The sequence below is a fragment of the Nerophis lumbriciformis genome, linkage group LG04 (assembly GCF_033978685.3).
Source record: "Nerophis lumbriciformis linkage group LG04, RoL_Nlum_v2.1, whole genome shotgun sequence".
Taxonomy (NCBI): Eukaryota; Metazoa; Chordata; class Actinopteri; order Syngnathiformes; family Syngnathidae; genus Nerophis; species Nerophis lumbriciformis.
This window is the reverse complement of record NC_084551.2, coordinates 45,783,345-45,802,493: the sequence shown is the minus strand read 5'-3', so window position 1 is coordinate 45,802,493 and position 19,149 is coordinate 45,783,345. Positions and strand designations below refer to the sequence as shown.

At 41.2% G+C, this 19,149-nt stretch overlaps 1 long non-coding RNA gene across 1 annotated transcript; it reads left to right on the top strand.

Moving 5' to 3' along the window:
• The first annotated feature begins 3,385 nt into the window (after nt 1–3,385).
• On the top strand, nt 3,386–3,956 carry LOC133593119 (uncharacterized). The gene is made up of 2 exons (XR_009814560.2): nt 3,386–3,529; nt 3,628–3,956. It is a non-coding gene; the product is annotated as an uncharacterized lncRNA (long non-coding RNA).
• The last annotated feature ends 15,193 nt before the right edge of the window (nt 3,957–19,149 follow it).

Genomic DNA, 19,149 nt, shown 5'->3' with positions numbered 1-19,149 from the left:
TCAAGGTACCTAAGTCTTTTAAGTCATACCCAGTCTACCATGTCTCCCGCCTGAAACCCGTCGAGTCGAGCGACCTTAGCCCTCCATCAGTGTCTCCCCCAGCGCCTCTGCAGGTGGCGGGTCATCCGGCCTTCATAGTCAACACCATCCTGGACGCCAGAAGGCGAGGCAGGGGGGTGCAGTTTCTGATCGACTGGAAGGGTTACCCCCCAGAGGATCGTTCCTGGATCTCTCGTTCCCTTATCATTGATAAAACGCTAATTACAGATTTTTATCACAGATTTCCTGAAAAACCAGGAGGTCCGCCAGGTGGCGTCCGTTGATTAAAGGGGGGGATACTGTCACCACCTGCTGCCACCTTGTGGTTTGTATTAAGTTTTCCTTTTGTTGGTGCAGTTGACCTTGTTGACCTTTACTTCATTTCTCCTTCCCCTTAGAGTTCATGTGTTCCCATTGTGGGCGGAGTTGTGAGACGTGCACAGCTGCTCCCAATTTACCCTGATGCAATTTAAACAGCACCTTGGCAGCTGGATGGCACTTGGTGATTCCACTCCTCGGCTCTCCACTTCTGATGGCTTCCATGCTTCGAGTTTCTTGCAGCTTGTCCTTCTGACTACTCCCGGTGCCATCCAGCTTGGTGTCTACGTCGGTGGTAGCACGTCCTGCAACTCCGACCCAAGTTTGTTCTATTTTTATATAATAGTTTTTGTTTTATCCACGGTGCCCATTTTGAGTTCTCCTTTTTGCACCGTCGCCTTTTGTTCCCTCCAGTAAGGAGCGCCTTTTTGTGAGTATAATACTTCAGTAAAGAACTGTTCAACTCACCTTTTGTCTGCATCCTTGGGTTCCTCTCAAACTGTGTTATACTGAGCTGTGACAGTTCGCAACGCAGTCCTTCCATCCAGTCGACTATACAACCTTTCCCTTCCTGAGAAGAAAGCCATGAGGGACTACATCGCCGAGTCCCTGGCCTCTGGTATAATCACACCATCCAAGTCACCTGTAGCCGCTGGGTTTTTTTTTGTCAAGAAGAAGGATGGATCACTCCGGCCATGTATCGATTACCGGCAACTCAACTCCATCACCATAAAGAATAAATATCCTTTACCCCTACTCAATTCATCTTTCGAACCTCTCACTCCGGCCACCATCTTCACTAAACTAGATCTGCGCAACGCTTATCATCTGGTACGCATCAGAGAGGGAGACGAATGGAAGACTGCATTTAATACTCACCTGGGCCATTTCGAATATAGGGTAATGCCCTTTGGTCTGACCAATGCCCCTGCAGTTTTCCAGGCCCTCGTTAACGACATCCTCAGGGACATGATTGACCAGTTTGTAGTCGTTTATCTGGATGATATACTTATCTTCTCCAAAGACCCACTGGAACATCAACAGCATGTCCGTCTCGTCCTGCAACGCTTATTGGAGAACCGTCTCTTCATCAAAGCTGAGAAATGTGAGTTTCATTCCTCTTCTGTTGATTTCCTTGGTTTTGTCTTTGAAAAGGGTCATATCAAGGCTGATCCCAAGAAGGTGAAGGCAGTGGTAGAATGGCCTCAACCCACTACACGAACTGAGCTGTGACGTTTCCTGGGATTTGCTGGACACGAGGCCTTGAGAGAGTGGAGACATTGGCTGGAAGGGGCCAAACATCAGTTTCAGGTCCTCACGGACCACCGTAATCTTCTGCATGTCCGGTCGGCCAAAAGACTTAATGACCGACAGGCCCGATGGTCCCAATTCTTTAGTCATTTTGACTATATACTTTCTTTCAGACCTGGCTCTCGAAACACCAAGGCTGATGCCCTCTCCCGTCAGTTCTCGGAGGAGGCCACTTATAACACCCAGGAGGAAACCATCCTCCCTTCCTCCAGAATTATCGGCATGGTCACATGGGAAGTGGAACGTCTGGTGAAAGACGCCCTGAAGGTTAGTCCGGGACCTGGGGGAGGACCTCCAAACAGACTCTTCGTTCCTCGCGAGCTACGACCTCGGGTTCTGGACTGGGGGCATTCCAGTGTCTTCTCCTGCCATCCGGGATTTCAGCGTACCCTATCTTTCATCCGCCGGCGGTTCTGGTGGCCATCCATGGCTAATGATACCCGTGAGTTTATCGCCGCATGTAGTACTTGTGCTCGAAATAAACCGTCCCACAGACCGCCGGCAGGACTGCTGTGTCCTCTTCCCATCCCCAGTCGCCCTTGGTCACACATCTCTCTGGATTTCATCACTGGCTTTCCCCCTTCCCAAGGTAACACCACTATACTCACCATCATTGACCGATTTTCCAAAGCCGCACATTTTGTTCCTTTACCCAAACTTCCATCTTCCTCCGAGACTGCTGATCTGCTCACTACCCACATAGTCAAGCAACATGGCATTCCTGTGGACATTGTCTCAGACCGTGGTCCTCAGTTCACATCCTGTGTGTGGCAGACTTTTTGCAAGGGAATTGGGGCCACGGTCAGTCTTACCTCTGGTTATCATCCTCAGAGCAACGGCCAAGCAGAAAGAGCAAACCAGAGTGTGGAAACCATGCTGCGTTGTATATCCACCAGGCAACCTTCTTCGTGGAGCAAGTTTCTGCCCTGGGTTGAGTTTGCCTACAATTCTTTGAAGAGCTCAGCTACCGGGTTGTCACCATTCGAGTGTTCACTGGGGTACCAGCCACCTATGTTTCCTCAACAGGAGATCGAAGCAGGTGTTTCTTCATCCCGCAAACACATCAAGAGATGCCGTCAAGTCTGGAAAGCCGCTCGGGCCTCTCTGCTAAAGTCCTCCGAGAGGATGTGCCGCAGTGCAAATAGAAGACGCATTCCGGCCCCTTCGTACTCTCCGGGTCAACAAGTTCTTTTACTGGCTAAGGATCTTCATCTACAGGTATCATCCCGAAAACTCGCACCCCGTTTTGTCGGACCTTATACTATTGAGGCCATAATTAACCCGGTTGCAGTAAAATTATCCTTACCCCCCTCAGTCAAGCGACACCCTGTGGTCCATGCTTCCCAAATTAAGCCTATTGCTAGCTCTCCACTTTCTTCCCCTGACCCCACTCCCCCTCCTCCCAGGATTTTGGACAATGGTGACCCAGTTTGGACTGTTAAAGAAATCCTCGGGGTCCGCAGACAAGGTAGGGGGTTAGTTTATTTAGTCGATTGGGAGGGTTATGGGCCTGAGGATAGGTCTTGGATCCCTGCTTCCTACCTTGCCGATCCTTCACTACTGGTGGAATTCTATCGAGCCAATCCAGAAGCTCTTAGGCGCTCGTCGGGGTCCTCGCATAAGGGGGGGGGGGCACTGTTACAGCACATGCGCAGTCTGCCTTTCCCTCTTCTGCAGGAGCACCCAGCGGCTCCACTGTGAGCGCTTCTGGACACGCCCCCACACGCGCTGCGCAGACCGCGCCCACACGCCGCCGCAGCCGGCGGCAATCTTCAATCAGCACAGCTGGCAGTGATTACAGACAACAGGATAAAGAGCCTCGCCGCGGACTAATCGACGTCGGAACGTAGCCCTGTTCGCAGTAAGCCTCACGTCTCTGACTTCCCACCAGTATTATCTCTTGTAGCTTGTTTCCTTGTGTCCTGGTCTGATCATCTTCGTCTTCCTTTTATTCCCCAGTCTCGTGTCTCATTGTCAACTTCCTTTTCCCCCTGGACCTGGATTGCCCTCCTGATTGAGACACCCTGCTTGTACCTTGGACGCTCTCTCCTGCAGCACGACCTCCTTTTGGACACCGGACTTGCACTCTCCTTCCACGACCCCGTTTGGACATTGGACTTCCCTACTTCTTTTCCCTCTGGATTTGGACGCCCTCATTCAACACACTTGACAACACCCCTTAAGGTATCTTCACATGTTAATCTCAGCACATAGCTCACATTCAAACACATAGTAGCATACACATCCTATGTATTCATCAATCACTCAATAAATATTATTGAGTTATACTTCTGCTGTTGTGCCATCTCCTTCCACCCGTCTATAGACTTAACACAAATAACTATAACATATAGAACATGCTATACGTTTACCAAACAATCTGTCACTCCTAATCGCTAAATCCCATGAAATCTTATACGTCTAGTCTCTTACGTGAATGAGCTAAATAATGTTATTTGATATTTTACGGTAATGTGTTAATAATTTCACACATAAGTAGGGATGATGTTTGATAAGAAATTATTGAGTTCGAGCCTATTATCGACTCCTCTTATCGAACCGATTCCTTATCGAGTCCAGATAGGTTGTTGTATATGGAAAAAAAACACACAATATTTGGTTAAACAAAAGCTCACTTTTATTATATAAGAAAAAAATAACATTTTATAAATAAATAAATATTTACTGTTACCCGCCTAAAAAAATAATATAAAATAAATAAATATTGACTGTTGTTACCCAAAGTATATTAAGTGGGATTTTTCAGAAAAACAAAAATATACAGTAACACAAAAACAACCTGTCTCTGTGATCACTATAGGTGTATAAATAATAATATAGTGTTAAATAAAATCAGTCCCTTGGGCACAAAACTTAAAATAATACAGGTCTCCAAAAAGTGCACTTCTGCTGCTATTTGACATAACTGTTTGTTATGATGCTTTGGCCTTTTTGCACTTTATTTCTTTATTGAAAGACAATTCTATGAAGAGAAAAATTGTTTGCAAATATGGTTACAATGCTAAAAAATGAAAAGTTAAAGCTAAAAAAAGAAATACACTTTATTGAGTTAACATTATTTATTTATAGGGGGAAAGATGTAATGTTATGAGCTCGGCTAGGGAATATAACAACAACACTACCCAGCTTGCAACGGGAGTGACGAGCATGCGCGGTAGCCCTGAAAAGTGTTGTTGCATGTCGTCACGCCGGCACCTAAGAATGAGGTTATGAGCACGCTGTGAAAGTAAACGTCAAGAACTCAGCCAACACGCCCCGTCTGCATTATTTATAATTAGACAGACAACACATATACAGTGTGATTTTGTTTTGTTTACAAGGAAAGAAAAACAAAAGTTAAAAAAGGGAGATATGTTGTGTATATATGTATGTGCTGCGGTTGCTTTAAGAACGTTGCGACAGCTGCCGTAAAGGAGGTGCGTTGCTAGCCTGGTTGCTATGTTTCTGGTTGGTCGTAAAAGTGTTCGTCATGTGTTTGTACCCTGCTCAAATCTCTCAGTAAAGTTATTCATTGGACTATATCTTTTGTTTTGAACTTTAAGTTATTCATTGAATTATACCTTTTGTTTTGAACTTTATTACACCTTGGAGCGCTTTTTCCGGTCCATTGTTTTTCCTGCTTTCCCTATCTGCGCCTAATAACTGAGCTACGTGACGTCATTTCTTGTAATGTCTCACGGGGCATTTCTGGTCGGGACAAGATTCGTTCCGGGGGATTCGAATAAAGAACCAACTATTTTTCTTTACTATAGTGGTCTCGATAACGGGTACCGGTTCTCAAAAAGGGATTCGAGTCCGAGGACTCGGTTCTTTTCTTATCAAACAACCGGGAAAACCGGTTTCGAGTATCATACTTACACATAAGTCGCTCCTGAGTATAAGTCGCACCCCCGGCCAAACCATGAAAAAAACTGCGACTTATAGTCCGAAAAATACGGTACATTCACATATAAATGTACATAACTTAAAAAAATAAAAAAATTATTAATAAAAATACCTCCCTCTATCAAAATGTAAAAATATAGAAAACAACGGTTATATATATATATATATATATATATATATATTTATATATATATATATATATATATATATATACATGCATGCATGTATGTATGCATGTATGCATTGGAGCCCCTGCCTCAACAGAAAATAATGTTTGCCTTGGTGCCCTTCTAACTTGCCTTGGTGACCTAAAATATGAGCCCTCCTTTAAGGCAACACTTGCCTTGACCTTAAAAAGTTAAAGTTCGAGGCCTGTGACATGGCTGCTAAAGCATCCCAGAATGGTTGAAAGACCTGCCCAACAAAAGTGGAATCTGGAGTCTGTTGAATGTGGTAGTGAGGGGTCACTCCCTCCAAAAGGCTATCAAGACTGTGTTGAGTGCTGCCGAAAAAATGCAGCAATTGGCTTTAGATTTAACGGAACAACCACAGCTGGACAGCAAGACAAAAACAGATGGCATTCGGCCTAATGTTCACATGGCTCAGAGAGAAGGACACCCCTGCCATGCAGAGTCCACTTGGGGACATGGAGCGTATGGTATAGAGGGGGATGTACCGGGGACGCTGGGTATCTCATTGAGCCCTCTGGAGATGTTATGGGCTTCAATCAATGAAACTTCGATTAAGCAGGGTGCCCACCTGATGACCCCAATAATGTTTATTGCTCGTATTCCGACACGTGACTTCTTTCCGGAAATGAAATAAAGTGGTGGTCAACCAAGCCAAGATGGCTGTTGTGCAGCAAGCAACGTGCAAGCTATATGAGTACACAAGGGGTCTAGGTCTTCCTGCAAAAAGCAGATACGAGCAAAAAAATGTAACTATGCAATGGAATAGACCCCTATACCTCATCAAAAAAAAGATTTGTCGAGTGATATCAAGGATTATCTGTCGGTGGAGTTCTCAGACATACTGAACTATCTTGTGCTCCGACGTCATCCTACACGACAAAACAGACAGAAACTTGGAAAAGCATGGAGGTCTACAACTTCTTTCTCTGTGGCTAGGTCAAGGAAATTGGTATCAAGACTCTCCTGGATAAATATGCATCGTTTTTGCTCGGGTAAGGTTGCATTTCATGATTTAACTACTCGCACCTGACAATTACTGCCCCCCGTGACTGCACATCCATTTAACAAACTAACAATTACTGAATCATCATCATATTAGATTTATGTCCTGTTGTCATATGAACTCTGACACATCTGTGTACAAAATAAACAAGAGGGGAGACCTAAAAGTACCTTTCCTGACAAAAGATCATTGACCCTGAATTTCTTGATTGTGTTTGTTAAAAATTAAAACACAAACAAGGTAATAACAATACTTCAATAGGAAATACTAAACAAGTAAAGTATTAAAAAAAATATACCAAACAAACCTTTAAAGGCCTACTGAAATGCAATTTTCTTACTTAAACGGGGATAGCAGGTCCATTCTATGTGTCATACTTGATAATTTCGCGATATTGCCATATTTTTGCTGAAAGGATTTAGTACAGAACATCGACGATAAAGTTCGCAACTTTTGGTCACTGATAAAAAAGCCTTGCCTGTACCGGAAGTAGCAGACGACATGCGCGTGACGTCACAGGTTGTGGAGCTCCTCACATCTGCACATTGTTTACAATCATGGCCACCAGCAGCGAGAGCGATTCGGACCGAGAAAGCGATGATTTCCCCATTAATTTGAGCGAGGATGAAAGATTTGTGGATGAGGAAAGTGAGAGTGAAGGACTAGAGGGCAGTGGGAGCGATTCAGATAGAGAAGATGCTGTGAGAGGCAGGTGGGACCTGATATTCAGCTGGGAATGATTAAAACAGTAAATAAACACAAGACATATATATACTCTATTAGCCACAACAAAACCAGACTTATATTTAATATGCCACAAATTAATCCTGCAAAACAAACACCTCCCCCCTCCCGTCCATATAACCCGCCAATACAACTCAAACACCTGCACAACACACTCAATCCCACAGCCCAAAGTACCGTTCACCTCCCCAAAGTTCATACAGCACATATATTTCCCCAATGTCCCCAAAGTTACGTACGTGACATGCACATAGCAGCACGCACGTACGGGCAAGCGATCAAATGTTTGGAAGCCGCAGCTGCATGCGTACTCACGGTACCACGTCTGCGCATCCAACTCAAAGTCCTCCTGGTAAGAGTCTCTGTTGTCCCAGTTCTCCACAGGCCAATGGTAAAGCTTGACTGTCATCTTCCGGGAATGTAAACAATGAAACACCGGCTGTGTTATCCGGCACAACAGTCAGGGTGTGCATTCTACGGCGGGGGTGCGTTATCCAGCACAACACCTGTCGCAATACACCGCTTCCCACCTACAGCTTTCTTCTTTGCTGTCTCCATTGTTCATTGAACAAATTGCAAAAGATTCACAAACACAGATGTCCAGAATACTGTGGAATTTTGCGATGAAAACAGACGACTTAATAGCTGGCCACCATACTGTCCCAAAATGTCCTTTACAATCCGTGACGTCACGCGCAGGCGTCATCATACCGAGACGTTTTCAGCAGGATATTTTGCGTGAAATTAAAAATTGCACTTTAGTAAGCTATTGGCATGTGTTGCAATGTTAAGATTTCATCATTGATATATAAACTATCAGACTGCGTGGTCGGTAGTAGTGGGTTTCAGTAGGCCTTTAACAAAGTGATCACAGCAAACTCGTGCGGTCTTCGACTCTGATACCTTGCACTCGGGTGCGTGCCACTTTTGTCGTAAATTTTCTTGCACTTTTCCGCCCGTCTTGATTACCTCTTGAAGAACTCTAAAGAAACGTTTATCCTTTTCGCGATTTGAAAGATTCGTACAACCGAAAACTACGCAAGCATAGGGCATTTTTCTTCGAGAAATGCTAAATGGCGCCTAGTACCCATTGAGAACAGACATTGCTTGAACACCACGCATATTTAATGAGCCAGACGTGACGTCATATGAATCCAAGCAATACACTCTCTTTCACCATTCTACTCTGATGGCCATTTCCAAGAGGCAACTGCTTTTCAGGGATAGAAACATCAAGTCCTATTAGCTTTATAATGATTTCAAAAAAATTTAATTACCAGACAAACTACAACAATTAAGTTGCAATGATATGTAAACAAAATTTCCTAGTTTTCTTATATAATATTTTGACTTCATTTTCATATTTAATAATACCACCTTAACATTTGACAACCAAACAATTACACAAGGCGACTCAGTAAAGAATCTGGGTATTATCTTTGACCCAACTCTCTCGTTTTGAGTCACACATTAAGAGTGTTACTAAAACGGCCTTCTGTCATCTCCGTAATATCGCTAAAATCCGTTCTATTTTATCCACTAGCGACGCTGAGATCATTATTCATGCGTTCGTTACGTTTCGTCTCGACTACTGTAACGTATTATTTTCGGGTCTCCCTATGTCTAGCATTAAAAGATTACAATTGGTACAAAATGCGGCTGCTAGACTTTTGACAAGAACAAGAAAGTTGGATCGTATTACGCCTATACTGGCTCACCTGCACTGGCTTCCTGTGCACTTAAGATGTGACTTTAAGGTTTAACTACTTACGTATAAAATACTACACGGTCTAGCTCCATCCTATAGCTCCATCCTATCTTGCCGATTGTATTGTACCATATGTCCCGGCAAGAAACCTGCGTTCAAAGAACTCCGGCTTATTAGTGATTCCCAGAGCCCAAAAAAAGTCTGCGGGCTATAAAGCGTTTTCCATTCGGGCTCCAGTACTCTGGAATGCTCTCCCGGTAACAGTTAGAGATGATACCTCAGTAGAAGCATTAAAGTCCCATCTTAAAACTCATTTGTATACTCTAGCCTTTAAATAGACCCCCCTATTAGACCAGTTGATCTGCCGTTTCTTTTCCTTTCTCCTCTGCTCCCCCCTCTCCCTTGTGGAGGGGGAGACACACAGGTCCGGTGGCCATGGATGAAGTGCTGGCTGTCCAGAGTCGGGACCCGGGGTGGACCGCTCACCTGTGCATCGGTTGGGGACATCTCTGTGCTGCTGACCCGTCTCCGCTCGGTATGGTTTCCTGCTGGCCCAGTATGGACTGGACTCTTACTATTATGTTGGATCCACTATGGACTGGACTCTCACAATATTATGTCAGACCCACTCGACACCCATTGCATTCGGTCTCCCCTGGGGGGGGGGGTTACCCACATATGCGGTCCTCTCCAAGGTTTCTCATAGTCATTCACATCGACGTCCCACTGGGGTGAGTTTTTCCTTTTCCTTATGTGGGCTCTGTACCGAGGATGTCGTTGCGGCTTGTGCAGCCCTTTGAGACACTTGTGATTTAGGGCTATATAAATAAACATTGATTGATTGATTGATACGTTTTTTTTTTTCTTTTTAGTGCAGCTGTTTCATCCCTGTTTTCACCTGCGTGCTTTTCCTTGGCCACGAGGCGGGACGATCTGAGCACGCCTATTTGTTCCCCTATTTGTACTGATTGCTTGCACCTGCATGCTACTGGTTCCTTCCTTCATGAGTCGAGACCGCGCCGACCTTCCTCCTGCCACTTCATGCACAAGTTTTTTGTTTTTTTTTGCTACTTTGTTGTTTGTGGTCAGCCTTATACGCCTTCCTACAGCCACTTCCTTTTTATACTTTGTTCCCCTAGTTTTTTTGGTGGCACTGGCTCCTCCAATCAGTGCCCTTGTTTTTTTTTTTTTTTCGCCTAATTGGGATAATAAATATTTTTTGCCTGTCACAGACGTCTCTCTCTGCTTCTGAGATCCATATTTGGCTGAGCACTATGCAAGATTTCACATATTTGTATTTTTATTTCATCAAATAAAAACATTTGACATCAACTTAATGAAATTGAAACATAAAATATCCTCACAATATTTTTTGGGACAATCTCGGCTTTTTATGACCTAGTAAAACTTCATGCAGTTGTCATATTTAAGATACTGCTTATGGCTTGAATGTAATTAGGAGACAAGGTGCTGGTAGAAAGGTGGCACTAGCTCTTGTGTTCTTGAGACTTGAGGCTCACTGAAGCGTATATTTGGCACAGTGATAGGCAGCCATTTTTCTCTCTTGCTCTGCTGCCATAGCAACAAGCTAAAAAAAAAAACTAAAAAAAACATACTGACCTGATACTAATATGATCTGACAGGAAAAAATGCATGTGTGTGTGTGGGTTGGAGGGTGGGAGTGTTACTGAGAGAGATTTGTTTGGGCGTGCACGTGTGTGTTTGCGTATAAAGCCTATTATTAATGTGCTGCTGTTGTTCTGCTCACACAAACAAAAAGAGTCCGCCCATCACCTCATCCCTTCACTCACATGAGCCTACAAAGTTTGTGCAATTATGATGCTAAAATTAATCCATGCAATCCATAAAAAAAAATAAAAAAATAAAAAAATCGGGGGTATTGTCAGGATGAATGAGTAAATCTATCCGTTCTAAAGTGGTGGTCCACTAATGAAATAGTTGTCCTTACCAATAATAATGCAAGCCGTTAAGTTTGATAAAGTCTGACGCTGACACTTGTCAGGGTCACAAAACAATGTGGCGATACCTGTTCAATTTCGTCATAAACACAAAACAATGAACTGGGTTGCCAGAGAACAAGACAACTCAGCAGGAGGGGTCTGTGTTGCCAACTTAGCAAGGCAAAAATAAGCAACAGTTGATTTGTAGTTCTAAACATTTATTCTGCTTTTCATTTTTTCCCCTCACTTTTTCCAAATGTGGCATGTACCATCAATTGTGCAAATAGGAGGATTACAGTGATAACCCACTGAACCCCCCATAAAGATTACAGTCCTATTTTTCCCATAAAGAACAACGGAAAGTGAATTAATCTGTTCCAAGGTTAAACTGCCACTATTATAAAACCTGTATCAACTTTACAGGCAATTTGTTAAGTTACGTTGAAGTATTCCTAATTGTCACGAGAGTGTAAAGGCATTATAGAAACTAAGTAAAATTACAACTTAAAAGTGAACTGGAAGGTTTTAGCAGAGTTTAAACAGTCACTTAATGGCATTTTAGAGTTATTGGAATACCGTCACCAAATGGCGTTTTATACAAAATGCAATACTTCACTTAATAGTGTTTTAAAACGTATTACAATATTGTCACCTATTGACATTTTATAAGTACGACAGCTGAGATAGGCTCCAGCACCCCCCACGACCCCCAAAAAAGGGACAAGCGGTAGAAAATGGATGGATGGATGGATGGATGGACAATACTGTCACCAAGTGGTGTTTTATAGGTATTGAGATACTGTCATCTGATGGCATTTTTGAGGTATTGCAATATTGTCACCTATTGGCATTTTAAGAAGTATTGTGATACTTCACCTATTGGTGTTTTATAGGTATTTCTGAGAGGGGAAAAGCTGAAAGTGGGAAATAAATTGTGTATGTATTAAGGCTGTGAATCTTTGGGCACCACACGATTCGATTCGATTCGTTTCTTGGGGGTAACTATTCGATTCAGAATCGATACTCAATTCCAAATCTTATTTTATAACTTATTTAATAACATTGGATGCCAGTTCTATGATTAACTATAATCATCCATAAAATAGATAAACAAGCTCTGAAAGGTTTCTATATTACTTAAAAGAAAACTGTTTTTATCTAATAAAATTACACCCAAACGTTTAATAAAGTCAAATACAAATAAGATAAGTATCCAACACTTCTCTTTTCTAAAGTAAATATGTACAGCATATATGGGCATCTACATCAACAAGTATGTAAATGATTGTACAAACAAATAAATAAATAAACATATATATATATATATATATGTATATATATATATATATATATATATATATATATATATATATATATATATATATATATATATATATACACACACACATATCTTTTTTTTTTAAATATTTTTTAAATGTTTTTATTTTTTTTAAATCAAGTAAGAATCGTTACAAATAAGAATTGCGATTAATCTGAAAGTCGATTTTTTTTTTTTGACACCCCTTGTAGGTAATAGAGCTGGACGATTATAGCAAAAATAATAAGGATTATTTTGATTGATATTGAAATCACAATCATTAACATGATTATTTATTAATTCGAAAACATGAGTATTTATTCCACCACCACCAAAACTCAACTTTAAATACAATTTAGAAGAACAACTGACAAGGACTGTTTTCACTGCTGGACTCTAGAAAGAGGTTCCGCATCCTCCGAAGCAGAACCTACAGGTTCTGTAACAGCTTCTTCCCTCAGGCCGTAAGACTCTTGAACGCATCGTAACTAAATTATCCCCTCAACTCCCCCAAAATGGATTAACTCGCTGGAATAAAAAAGACAATACAACATACATCCATAAACGTGGACGCATGTGAAAAAGTGCAATATATTTACCTGTACAGTAATCTATTTATTTATTTATATACATTTATTTATTTTATATATATATTTATATATTATTTATATATATTTATTTATTTATATATGCACCTTATTGCTTTTATTTTATCCTGCACTACCATGAGCTTATGTAACAAAATGTTGTTCTTATCTGTGCTGTAAAGTTGAAATTTGAATGACAATAAAAAGGAAGTCTAAGTCTATAAACTAGTAATACACAACATTAAAATACAAGTAAAATACTAATGATCGTAACAACAATAAAATGAAATAACAATAGCAATATAATTAAACAATAAAAATAATTAATTTTGTTTTTTTCTATTTTGTTTTTTTACCTTTTACACTAATTTTATCAGTATAGAGTGTTCTGAGCTTGATGGAGACAATTAGAGGCTGTTTAAAAAAAAAAGATTGAGTCGCTCAAGTTGGGACTGCTGTCCTGTTTGTACGTTTATCCGTGATGTCGTTCACAATAACACAAGCAGATGAGATGTGTTGTGGGTGTGTGGAATGTTCTTGCTAGCTTTAGCTTGTTAAGTCACTCTTTCAAGTGGCTAACCCGACGTTGTTTAGTTTAGGACTAGTTTTCGGGATGAATGAGCAGTAGGAGGCGCAATATTTTCCCAAACAAATGTTCCTTCTCCTCACAAAGACTGCATTTCGCTCACATTTATGTACATTTTCCTGTTAATGGATTATGTTTTATTGGCCAATTCCGTCCGCGGTTACGTGAGCGTGGAAATGCCTTATTTATTTCTTGAGTTTAGTGATGACTGATTAAAAATACTGGCACTTTGTCAAATAAAATGTAGCAACCATGGTGAGATCCCAAACTTCTAGTAGATGTCGTCTTGCTTTCGCTCAAACGCTCCTAATTTGTTTCACCGTTAAAAACTCAGGAATTTCCATGCACGTTGCCTGGCCAATTAATCAATTTTTGTTCTATCATAATATTTTTATGGTCATGAGAAGCCAAAATAAAAAAAAATCGATTAATATTGTATTTTAATTAATTTGCATGGTTATCTGGTTACCTTTCTTCTGTGGTGGCATCAGATAAAATAACATTAAAAACAAACTAAGTCTTTAAAAGACTAAATGTGCTAACATCACACTGAATTCCAATGTTTTTTGTTTTTTTTACTTTTGAGGAATATTTTTCTAGAAGATTTGGGTTGAACTGCAAATTAAAACACTTCTGAGGAGGTTCCACTTGAGTGAAGGTTTTTATTATAATTCAAAGTGCAAGGACAAAGAAGTCATGTGAGTTGGAGTTACTAGAACATACTTTCATTCTTCAGCATTAAAGATTTATCAGTGACTTCAGTGAGACATTAAAAAGAAGCTTTTATGAGCAAATTACATGGAGGACATGTGTGTGAAGACAGGAAGTCAAGCACCACCCATAATTTGACTCCCCTCAGCACACGCATGACGTTTTCACCTCAAGGTGTGCTCGACATTACTGCACCCACGCCTGATCAAGCTGCAATTTGTTAATTGAAAAGGTGACAAAGAGGATTAGAGCGCTACTGCAGCAGACCTTATTTTCTGAGCTCCACACATGCAGGACTTGTCGGCATCAAATTTAAGACGGGACAATTTAGTCAAGTCACCACAGCAGAACAACGCTACTTCAGCTAGCGTAGTCAAAACGAAAGGGATGAAGTTCTCTATTTGTGTTTTGTAAACACACTGAGGCAAGGAAACAGTTTACGCAATCAGCAGCGTACGCTCTGACATGAACAAACGGTACATGTCAGTGCATGAGTTGAATCGCGAAGACACACACAAGTCAACATAAAGCACAATAATCGTAACTCGTAGGACGGGCGATACATATTGTAGTCTATTATAATAATGATATTTTTCACGATACAGTACATTACTTGGCACATAAATAATAATATAATCATTTCCAAACGGGTTACAAAGCCTCCTAATTTAACTGCTGACATATGTAGTAACATATTATAGAGCTGGGCGATTGAGGGGCAAAGGTCACCGCCTCTGTCCATGGTGCTGAGGACAGAGCACCATCAGACGGGGGTGTGGCAGTGCTGACGGCAAGACACAGCTGGCAGGTGATTAGATTTCACAGGTGGTACGTGTTAATCTAATCATCTGTTGTCTTTAACAGTAAGCGGCCGGGAGCAGGAGGGGAGAGAGGATAAGGACGTGGCTGAAATGTCGCGTCCCTCAGGAGAGAAAACTTTTGTTAAAAACCTATGTTTATTAAAACCTTGTTAAAACCTGCACGCTTGGCTCCTGTGCCGTGTCTGACAGTGGGACTGTGAGGACGCAACTTCCCCAGCGATATATCGAGTTTGTAAGATATATCGATATATTTTTAAACAAGATATGAATTAAGAAAATATCATAATATCTATATAATTTATTTCACGTTAAAATGACCAAACACCGCTTATTTGTTGTGTTCCTTGTTCATCCCCGCTTCCCACTCCCTCTCGACACTCCATGGGCTACTAAACCCCTCCCCTTACTCCTTCCAAGACGTGCTTGCACATACAAACCCCGTTTCCATATGACTTGGGAAATTGTGTTAGATGTAAATATGAACAGAATACAATGATTTGCAAATCCTTTTCAACCCATATTCAAATGAATGTACTACAAAGACAACATATTTGATGTTCAAACTCATAAACTTTTTTTTTTTTTTGCAAATAATAATTAACTTAGAATTTCATGGCTGCAACACGTGCCAAAGTAGTTGAGAAAGGGCATGTTCACCACTGTGTTACATTGCCTTTCCTTTTAACAACACTCAGTAAACGTTTGGGAACTGAGGAGACACATTTTTTAAGCTTCTCAGGTGGAATTCTTTCCCATTCTTGCTTGATGTACAGCTTAAGTTGTTCAACAGTCCGGGGGTCTCCGTTGTGGTATTTTAGGCTTCATAATACGCCACACATTTTCAATGGGAGACAGGTCTGGACTACAGGCAGGCCAGTCTAGTACCCGCACTCTTTTACTACGAAGCCACGTTGATGTAACATGTGGCTTGGCATTGTCTTGCTGAAATAAGCAGGGGCGTCCACGGTAACGTTGCTTGGATGGCAACATATGTTGCTCCAAAACCTGTATGTACCTTTCAGCATTAATAGCGCCTTCACAGATGTGTAAGTTACCCATGTCTTGGGCACTAATACACCCCCATACTATCACAGGTGCTGGCTTTTCAACTTTGCGCCTATAACCATTCGGATGGTTCTTTTCCTCTTTGGTCCGGAGGACACAACGTCCACAGTTTCCAAAAACAATTTGAAATGTGCACTCGTCAGACCACAGAACACTTTTCCACTTTGTATCAGTCCATCTTAGATGAGCTCAGGCCCAGCGAAGCCGACGGCGTTTCTGGGTGTTGTTGATAAACGGTTTTCGCCTTGCATAGGAGAGTTTTGACTTGCACTTACAGATGTAGCGACCAACTGTAGTTACTGACAGTGGGTTTCTGAAGTGTTCCTGACCCCATGTAGTGATATCCTTTACACACTGATGTCGCTTGTTGATGCAGTACAGCCTGAGGGATCGAAAGTCACGGGCTTAGCTGCTTACGTGCAGTGATTTCTCCAGATTCTCTGAACCCTTTGATGATATTACGGACCGTAGATGGTGAAATTCCTAAATTCCTTGCAATAGCTGGTTGAGAAAGGTTTTTCTTAAACTGTTCAACAATTTGCTCACGCATTTGTTGACAAAGTGGTGACCCTCGCCCCATCCTTGTTTGTGAATGACTGAGCATTTCATGGAATCTACTTTTATACCCAATCATGGCACCCACCTGTTCCCAATTAGCCTGTTCACCTGTGGGATGTTCCAAATAAGTGTTTGATGAGCATTCCTCAACTTTATCAGTATTTATTGCCACCTTTCCCAACTTCTTTGTCACGTGTTGCTGGCATCAAATTCTAAAGTTAATGATTATTTGCAAAAAAAAAATGTTTATCAGTTTGAACATCAAATATGTTGTCTTTGTAGCATATTCAACTGAATATGGGTTGAAAATGATTTGCAAATTATTGTATTCCGTTTATATTTACATCTAACACAATTTCCCAACTCATATGGAAACGGGGTTTGTATAAGAACATACGTGATTGGTTGGTTGTTTACTATGATGAGTCACGATTGGTTGACATTAGGGCAAAACATTAGGGACAGGCCAATCAGAGGCAAGATAGGGCGGGTCATGAAACCATGAAGGGAATTCACAACAAACATCCCAAATGACGACGAGAGAGTCGGAGAAGAGAAGAGGGAATATTCAAGCGGGCGATCTATATATTAAAAAAACTGGTGGAAGATGGCAGAGGGATTCTCTTCTTTAGATTTTTCTTTTAGGGATGTAGACGACGTCCAGGAAACCCACAATGCGTCTACTTGGCCACATTTGGACAAAGGTATGCATCTGGTTAAAATATTCGAGTTGTTTACCATGTGAGCCCAAATCAAAACTGTTCTGAATTTTCGCACGAGAAATGCTGCCAAAAGTGTATGCCGAAGTGAGGAAGATCATAGCCGCACAATTAAGTCAAGTCGCTTACTTGGCGCTGACCAGAAGCGTACGTGTGTGACAATCCATTACATCGTCGACTGGGAATTAAAAAGTGTCTGCCTGCAAATGTATTTTTTATCTGAGTTTGATACATTTTGTATTATTTGCACAGTTATGGTATTTATTTTACGTAGCAAGAATATTTTTCTATTTTATTTATGTCATGTTATTATGTGCTACTTAAACAGTTTATTTTCTGTATAATACCCATCTTGACTAACTGGGTTAATAAAAGTGCCACTGACTGTTTACAGTACAGTTGTCATTCACTTCAATTTTGGCGAATCTCGTTCAAAAATGAATATGTAAAGAAAAATGAATATGTAAAAAAAAATATGAAAGTATGTATACTTTCACCGGAAAATATATCGAGGTTTATATCGAGTTTAAGTAAAAATATACAGAGATATACTTTTTCGTCCATATCGCCCAGCCTTAACATATTATATAATTTCCAGACCTGTGTGAAGTTGCCCTCCGCCCCCATCATTCATTTGTGCTACCATTGGGCTGTAAAAATGTTTGTTTGTGCCGTTACGGTTTTTAAGTTATTCTAAAATACAAACCCCGTTTCCATATGAGTTGGGAAATTGTGTTAGATGTAAATATAACCGAAATACAATGATTTGCAAATCATTTTCAACCCATATTCAGTTGAATATGCTACAAAGACAACATATTTGATGTTCAAACTGATAAACTTTTTTTTTTTTGCAAATAATCATTAACTTTAGAATTTGATGCCAGCAACACGTGACAAAGAAGTTGGGAAAGGTGGCAATAAATACTGATAAAGATGAGGAATGCTCATCAAACACTTATTTGGAACATCCCACAGGTGATCAGGCAAATTGGGAACAGGTGGGTGCCATGATTGGGTATAAAAGTAGATTCCATGAAATGCTCAGTCATTCACAAACAAGGATGGGGCGAGGGTCACCACTTTGTCAACAAATGCGTGAGCAAATTGTTGAACAGTTTAAGAAAAACCTTTCTCCACCAGCTATTGCAAGGAATTTAGGGATTTCACCATCTACGCTTCGTAATATCATTAAAGGGTGAAATCACTGCACGTAAGCAGCTAAGCCCGTGACCTTCGATCGCTCAGGCTGTACTGCATCAACAAGCGACATCAGTGTGTAAAGGATATCACCACATGGGCTCAGGAACACTTCAGAAACCCACAGTCAGTAACTACAGTTGGTCGCTACATCTGTAAGTGCAAGTTAAAACTCTCCTATGCAAGGCGAAAACCGTTTATCAACAACACCCAGAAACACCGTTGGCTTCGTTGGGCCTGAGCTCATCTAAGATGGACTGATACAAAGTGGAAAAGTGTTCAGTGGTCTGACGAGTCCACATTTCAAATTGTTTTTGGAAACTGTGGACGTCGTGTCCTCCGGACCAAAGAAGAAAAGAACCATCTGTATTGTTATAGGCGCAAAGTTGAAAAGCCAGCACCT